This window comes from Marmota flaviventris, chromosome 1 (assembly GCF_047511675.1).
Source record: "Marmota flaviventris isolate mMarFla1 chromosome 1, mMarFla1.hap1, whole genome shotgun sequence".
Classification (NCBI taxonomy): Eukaryota; Metazoa; Chordata; class Mammalia; order Rodentia; family Sciuridae; genus Marmota; species Marmota flaviventris.
In genome coordinates this window covers 122,054,861-122,061,769 of record NC_092498.1, presented here as the reverse complement: position 1 = coordinate 122,061,769, position 6,909 = coordinate 122,054,861, and the positions used below count along the sequence as shown (strand labels likewise).

At 36.3% G+C, this 6,909-nt stretch overlaps 2 pseudogenes; both read right to left on the bottom strand.

Annotated features, from left to right (window-relative positions):
* Positions 1–1,050: 1,050 nt before the first annotated feature.
* Positions 1,051–3,152, bottom strand: LOC114082807 (RING finger protein 11 pseudogene; annotated as a pseudogene).
* Positions 3,153–6,256: 3,104 nt separating this feature from the next.
* Positions 6,257–6,909, bottom strand: LOC114082820 (RWD domain-containing protein 4 pseudogene; annotated as a pseudogene).

Here is a 6,909-nt window from a genome sequence, read left to right as displayed (position 1 = left end):
AACCTCATCACTATAGTAATAAGAGATGAAGTATCCTTTTGCTATTGTTCAAGACAACAGGGAAGGAGAGATCACAAGAAAGAGAAATCAAAATTATTACAACTGAGAAACTACTTCTCATTAAGTTTTACCATGGTGCCACCTTCATTTTTACATAAGCATGGTGGCATAATTCAAGCTCAATAAATCGGAAAGGAAAAAATTTAAATATTAAGATTTAAAATTTAATATTTAAAATTTACCTTGACTTTCATTTATCACCATATTAACAACCAAAAGAATTAGATAAAACACATAGGAAAGGGTAATATTAAACCCACCTTGCTGAGTTGATTTATTGACACATTAACTCATTTTTATAAGGAAAAGGGATAGTGCATCTCAGTTTGCTTACAAGCTAGGAGATCACTTAAAATTCTGCATTTCCTAACTGCAAACAAAATATAACACTTACAACAGGTTATACATAAACTGGTTTCAAGCATAGAGCCAGCCCCAATGATAATACACTATTTAAAAAGACCTAAGGCAATGAATTCCATTTCCAATGGAAAAAAAGAACTGTGCAAACAAGCTTAAAACTACTTTTTTTGTGTGTGCCAGTGTTATAAAATGTAGCTGTTAATAAAACCTTGACCCAAATGCCATTAACTTCAGAAAAAAATTTGGTGGAGAGAAGAAAGTTATTTCATTTAGGAAAAATAACCACTATCTTTTTTCCTAATCTTCAACACACACAATTTAAACATATACAGTTGCTTTAACACTTTACACAATTCCTATGTACTGGAGCAATAACAAGGTCTAAATACAATTATATTCTTAAACACTGGGTCAAGGCTTTACATAAAAATACCATCCTACTCCCCCGCCCCCCTAAGTTTCTAAAATATCACATACTTTCCTCAACATCTGCAGCCATCCAGGAATTTTTAGGAAACTTTTTGTGCATGATCTTAATTCGTAATCCCTGGCTCTTTGGGCTCAGTGACAAAAGATCAAAACCACCAAAAATGATGGTTCATTTGAAGTCAGAGGAGAGACCCTGGCTCAATTAGTCTCATAGGATGAGAGCAGTGCTGCATCAATTGGCTCCATGCAGGAGGGGCACATGAAGGATCTCATCAACCAGTCATCTATATAGTCCAGGTGATAGATGTGCATGCACGGCAGAAATGGAATTGGGTCCCCATAAACAAAGTCCATCATACAGATCACACACTCCCGGATCTTTTTTTCCGATCCATCTCTTCCAGGGTCATAAACTCCTTTAGGCAGATGTTGTATAAGGCCTATTCTTTGAGCTATCCTAATTTGTTCCTCTTCAGTCAGCTTAGTTGCTAGGCAAGTCTGGCTAGGTGTTGGATGATAAACTGGAACTGGAACTTGTTCCTGATATGGCGGCAGCCGCTCCTGATCAGGCTCCATCTCCTCGCCAAAGCTAGCCCGGTCGACTGAGACTCCTGAAGCAGGGAGATGTCATCCGAGGTGGGGGAATTGAGGCAGTTCCCCGTCTTCCAGGGCTGGGGAGTGTGATCTCTGCACCGTTCTGACGGTCTTCTCCAGAAAGTTATATAATTTTTTAAAATTTGTTCTTTTTAGATATATAAGTCAGCAGAGTGTATTTTGATATATTATAACATATGGAGGTTCACTGCCATGTGCTTATGTATGTACATAGGAAAGTTAAGTCAGATTCATTCCACTATCTTTTCTATTGCTGTTCTATCTCCCTTCCTTTCATTTCTCTTTGTTTAATCTACTGAACTTCTATTCTTCTCTCCCCTCAACCTTGTTGTGTGTTAGAATCTACATTTCAGAGAGAACATTTGGCCTTTGATTTTTTTTTTTGATTGGCTTATTTCACTTTTCATGATCACCTCCAGTTCCATCCATTTACCAGAAAAAGGCCATAATTTTATTCTTCTTTATGACTGAGTAATATTTCATGGTATATGTATTCCAGTGTGTATCCATTCATCTGTTGAAGAGCACCTAGGTTGGTTATTTTGAATTGAGCTGCTGTAAACACAGATGAGACTGTGTCATTATAGTATGCTAATTTTACATCCTTTGGGTATATGCCAAGGAGTGGGATAACTGGGCTAAATAGAGGTTCTATTTCAAGTTCTGAGGAATTGCCATATTGTTTTCCAGAGTGGGTGCACCATTTTGCAGTCTCATCAGCAATGTGTGAGTGTACCTTTCCTCCCTGCATCCTTGACAACATTTATTGTTACTTGTATTCTTGATAATGGCCATCCTGACTGGAGTAAGATGAATCTCAATGTAGTTTTTTTTTTTTTTTTTTTTTAAGTTTTTTAAATTATTTTTTTTTTTTAAGAGAGAGAGAGAGAATTTTTTTAATGTTTATTCTTTAGTTTTTGGCGGACACAACATCTTTGTAAGTGGTGCTGAGGATCGAACCTGGGCTGCACGCATGCCAGGTGAGCACTCTACCGCTTGAGCCACATCCCCAGCCCTCAATGTAGTTTTAATTTGCATTTCTCTAATTGCTAGAGATGTTGAACATTTTTTTCATATATTTGTTGACTGATCATATTTCTTCTGTGAAGTGCCTGTTCAGTTCCTTTGCCCATTTATTCATTGGGTTTTTTATATATATATAATATATAATATTTATATTTATATATATTTGGTGTTCAGTGTTTTGAGTTCTTTTTGTATATCCGGGAGATTAATGCTGTATCTGAGATGCTATTGTAGGGACAGATGAGGCTGGTTTATTATGTATCTTGGAGAACTTTTCTTCTGATCAGTGGTGAAGGTGATCCCCCTCTCACTGTCTTGACAAGGTCACAGTGAAATAAGTGCTGGCAAAGCTGCTCTCCCACTGTCTTGACAAGGTCACAGTGAAAATGAATGCTGGCAAATCCTCACTGGTTGGAGGGAACTGATACCATGAGACCCTTTTTTATGTAACTGGGACTTTTCATTTTCATGTTCATGTTCCTGACAGGCATGAGTATGTTAAATGCCAAACCAAATTAAATTTCAGATGGCTAGAACATAACAGGTAGTTCATGCCTTGAAGGCTGTTCTACTACCCCTCAGCATATCAAGGACAAAGTAGAAAGCTGCTCTTCTATCTCAGCACACTGAGGACAAACCTGATAATGGACAACAATCATTCTCCAAAAGGTCACAAAAATTTTAGGCACCACATTGATTATATCAACTAGAACCCAAGCCCATATTTCCTGTCTTTTAGAAAACCTAATCATTATGTTCATTGTACAAAACCCACCATATGTAGTTTCATTCTTGATTAAGGAAAGTTATGTTATACACTTAGGAAAGTTAAGACATATAAGGATACATTCTTCTCGTTTCTATAAACCCTCTTTCACTTCACATAGGGATTTATGATGAGCATACTTAATATTGGCGGAAAGTGGACTGATGTTTAGAACTTACTTTTTATTGAGAAAGATTATAAAGATATAAGAACTAGTGCACTTTGACTGAGAAACAAAGAGAGAAAGCAGTTCAACCAGTTTTATGAGAATAAATTTAGGAATTAATTAAAGTAGCTTTGTAAGACATATTTTTAGAATAATGTTAGAAATATTATTCTATTTAGATTCTCAGGTTTAGAATTCTTAAATTTTTAGTTGTATGGGTTTCTGTTTTAAGAATTGTTTATAAACTTTAGGATATTTTAAGTGTAAGATTTAAGGGGACTTTTTTATATGGGAATTTTAGATTAGAAATAAAGTGCAAGTGTACTTTAAAACTTAACTGTTAATGATAGGTTAGGAGACTTAAAGTCTGGTTACGTAGTTTGGCATTAGTTAATAAGAAAATAGCATATCTTGGAGAAAATAGTACATCTTGTGAAAATCTGAAAAAATGTAAATTAGTGACGCATTTTATTAATGATTGATAACTAAAGGTCACATCCTGGAAAAAAAAAAAACGTTATGTCTTAGCAAAGTTTTGAAATTGTATAATCAGTGACATATTCTGAGTCTATAATGATGAGAAAAATTGCAATAAAAGATGACCCAGAGAAAGCTGCATTAGAGCTCTCTCTCTCTGGAGATTGCTCTAACATCATCTTTTTGCTGATGCCACTCATCCTTCAGGACTCCCTGGACCCCAGCAGATCAGGTCTATTTGGGAGTACTCTATGACTCTTGTAAATGTATTTCTGTCTCATTTCTGAAATGGGGAAACTTTCCTGTGACAATCACATTGAAAATGTTCTTAATGTCTTTAGATTGTGTCTCCATGTTCTCATCTATCCCAATGATTCTCTGTCCCGTCCGGCAGGACACATCAACGTGGGCAGCGAACCTAGATGGGAAGGAATGAAGGGACAAGAGACATGAAAGGTGACAGCAAGACAGGGGTCTGATCAAGCTACAAACTTTTATTGTTCACACAGGGGTATTTATATGCTGGGGATGGGGAAGCTCTCTAATCAGCAATTGCTGGATGTGGGTGGGTATTTATATGCTGGGGATGGGGAAGCTCTCTAATCAGCAATTGCTGGATGTGGGTGGTAAAACTGCCAGGTGCAAGACGTCTGATGATCCTGATAACCGCAGGATGTTCCAGGGAGATAGGTGGCTGCAGGATGCCTCCCAGGCAGGATGTCTCCCAGGGGGCTGTCAGGCTATTTTTTTGAAGGAGAATTTCCTTCTAGTCCCTGACAAGTTTTGATCTCTTGGTGTTGTCCAGAATATTTGTATATTCTGTAGCCCATCTACAGTCACTGGGGCTTTTCCACAAAGTACTCAGGAGTACACCATCCTCTCTCCCTGTCCAGGTGCATCTTAAGCACCCCAAGGTTTCCCTTTCTGGAGGAACTAATTTTATATCTGCCTTCTACTAAGGCACTTCTCCTACTGACTCTGTGTCCATTAAAATCAATCCCCATCTTTAATGCATGGGTTTCCCCAAGTAAATTTTTTTAAAAGTCTTTATCTGTGGGCCACATCATACCCTTTGTTTTCACTGCCCCTCCCCTTGCTGGTGCCTGGGCTAGTGCTTTTGTATGTAATTTATTATTTCTTACATTCAAGGTTCTGACTTTGTGCATCTCTCTCTCTATTTTTTTTTAACAGTTGAGAAATAAGTTCCAGCGAGTTCCCTTAGTTATCCACCTTGCTGAGAAGCTGTCTTCCTGCTTTGTAAGTCCAATGTGGAGGGATTTCTTTGAGGTGCTTCTTTCCTCTAATCCACAATCTCTTCTCCCTCCTGAACATCATTTTTAAGGAAGATTCCAAAGTAAGCTTTTTTTTTTTTTTTTTTTGGTGGGGGGGATACTAGGGGTTGAACCCAGGGTGTTTTACTACAGGAATACATCACCAGTCCTTTAAAAAAATTTTTTTGATTTGTTAGTTAGGATATCACTAAATTACTGAAGCTGTCCTCAAATTTGTATCTGCCTTACCACCTAGGAGTTGCTAGGATTAGAGGCATGCATCACCATTCCCTGTTCAAAGTAAAGTTTTAATAATGATCATGCTCATTTGTCATTTGTCTGACTAATACATGGTACTTGAAATTCATCCTAAATCCCATTTGAGGCATAGGTCATTTTCTTTTTTCTTTTCTTTTCTTTCTTTCTTAACATTAAGGCATCTTTTATTCCCATCCTAGTATATGCAGCAAATGTTTTAAATAAGAGCCAGCATTTATTCAAATGTTTTCTAATGTATTTGGCAGGTTTGTTTTTATATTCTCCTATTACACATATCATTGAAAGTTCTCATGATCAAACACCTGACACAAAGCAAGAGAAAAGTATAAATAGATACCAATTTATTAAAGGGAAACAATTCACCATTGAAATATAAAAAGGAACTACAAAGAGTTTCATAAAAAGTTTAAATACTGGTATTTAAATTTCTCTGAAGCGATTTATGCTTCAGTGATTAAGTAAAAGAAGAGATGAAGACTTTAAGATGGGAAACCTATAATTAATGACTACAGAATAACTGTATATGTAAAATTCTGCTGTATTGGGAAGACATTTGAAAAGGGCTCATAGCCCCTACAAGAAGATCATACAAATTAACACTGATTATTATTTCCCATATTTATCCATTTATAAAGCTTAATAGGCTTCATAAAGTATACTAAACAGTAACATTTTCACCTTTTATTAAGGCAAGTTTGTGAAAAAATGTAATACAACCAGATCTTTTCATGAACTTTCCACTGACAACATTTTTTAATGTAAGAAATGTACAAAAAACCCTTCATTTTATAAAACAGTCACCTCAATACCAGAAAATAGTTATTGAAAGATGTTGAACCTAGTTTACTTTTTAAAGGATGTTCTTTCCTTATCTCAAAATCCAAGTGTTATTCATCATCCTTAGAGCCAGTTTTGCTTAAATGCTTCATGAAATCAACCCAGTTCCAGCCTGGAGGAAGTTCCCCTTTGTGATCTGTTTTGTCTGCCAGTTTATGTTTCTGGGCTTTAGAAAGTTGTTCTTTTTTTTGTCTTTTTTCTTATTTGATGGAACTATATCAGGAGTTTCAACAGAGATGATATTGCTTATAGATGTTGTAGAATTAATGGGATGATGATTCTCCATGAACTGCTCTTTATTGTCTTTGGCATATTCAAACAATGTATAGGTCATAGCAATTCCAAGATTCACTTCCACAGCTTCCTGTAACTTGGCTAATATGCTCTGCTTTACAGCTGATAATATGGTGGTGTTAAAAAAAAAAAAGCGTTCATAGATATAATTAGAGGTGTTTGGGAATATGTTTCTGTCCAGGAAATCTCTATTAAGAAGGCTTTGGTATCACCATTGTCACCCAATATTGAAATGAAACTGGACTTAATTCCCGGAAACTTTCATCTCCTTCATAAATAGAATATAATGCTTCTAGTTCCATCTCCTGGTCCTCATTGGTGCTCAT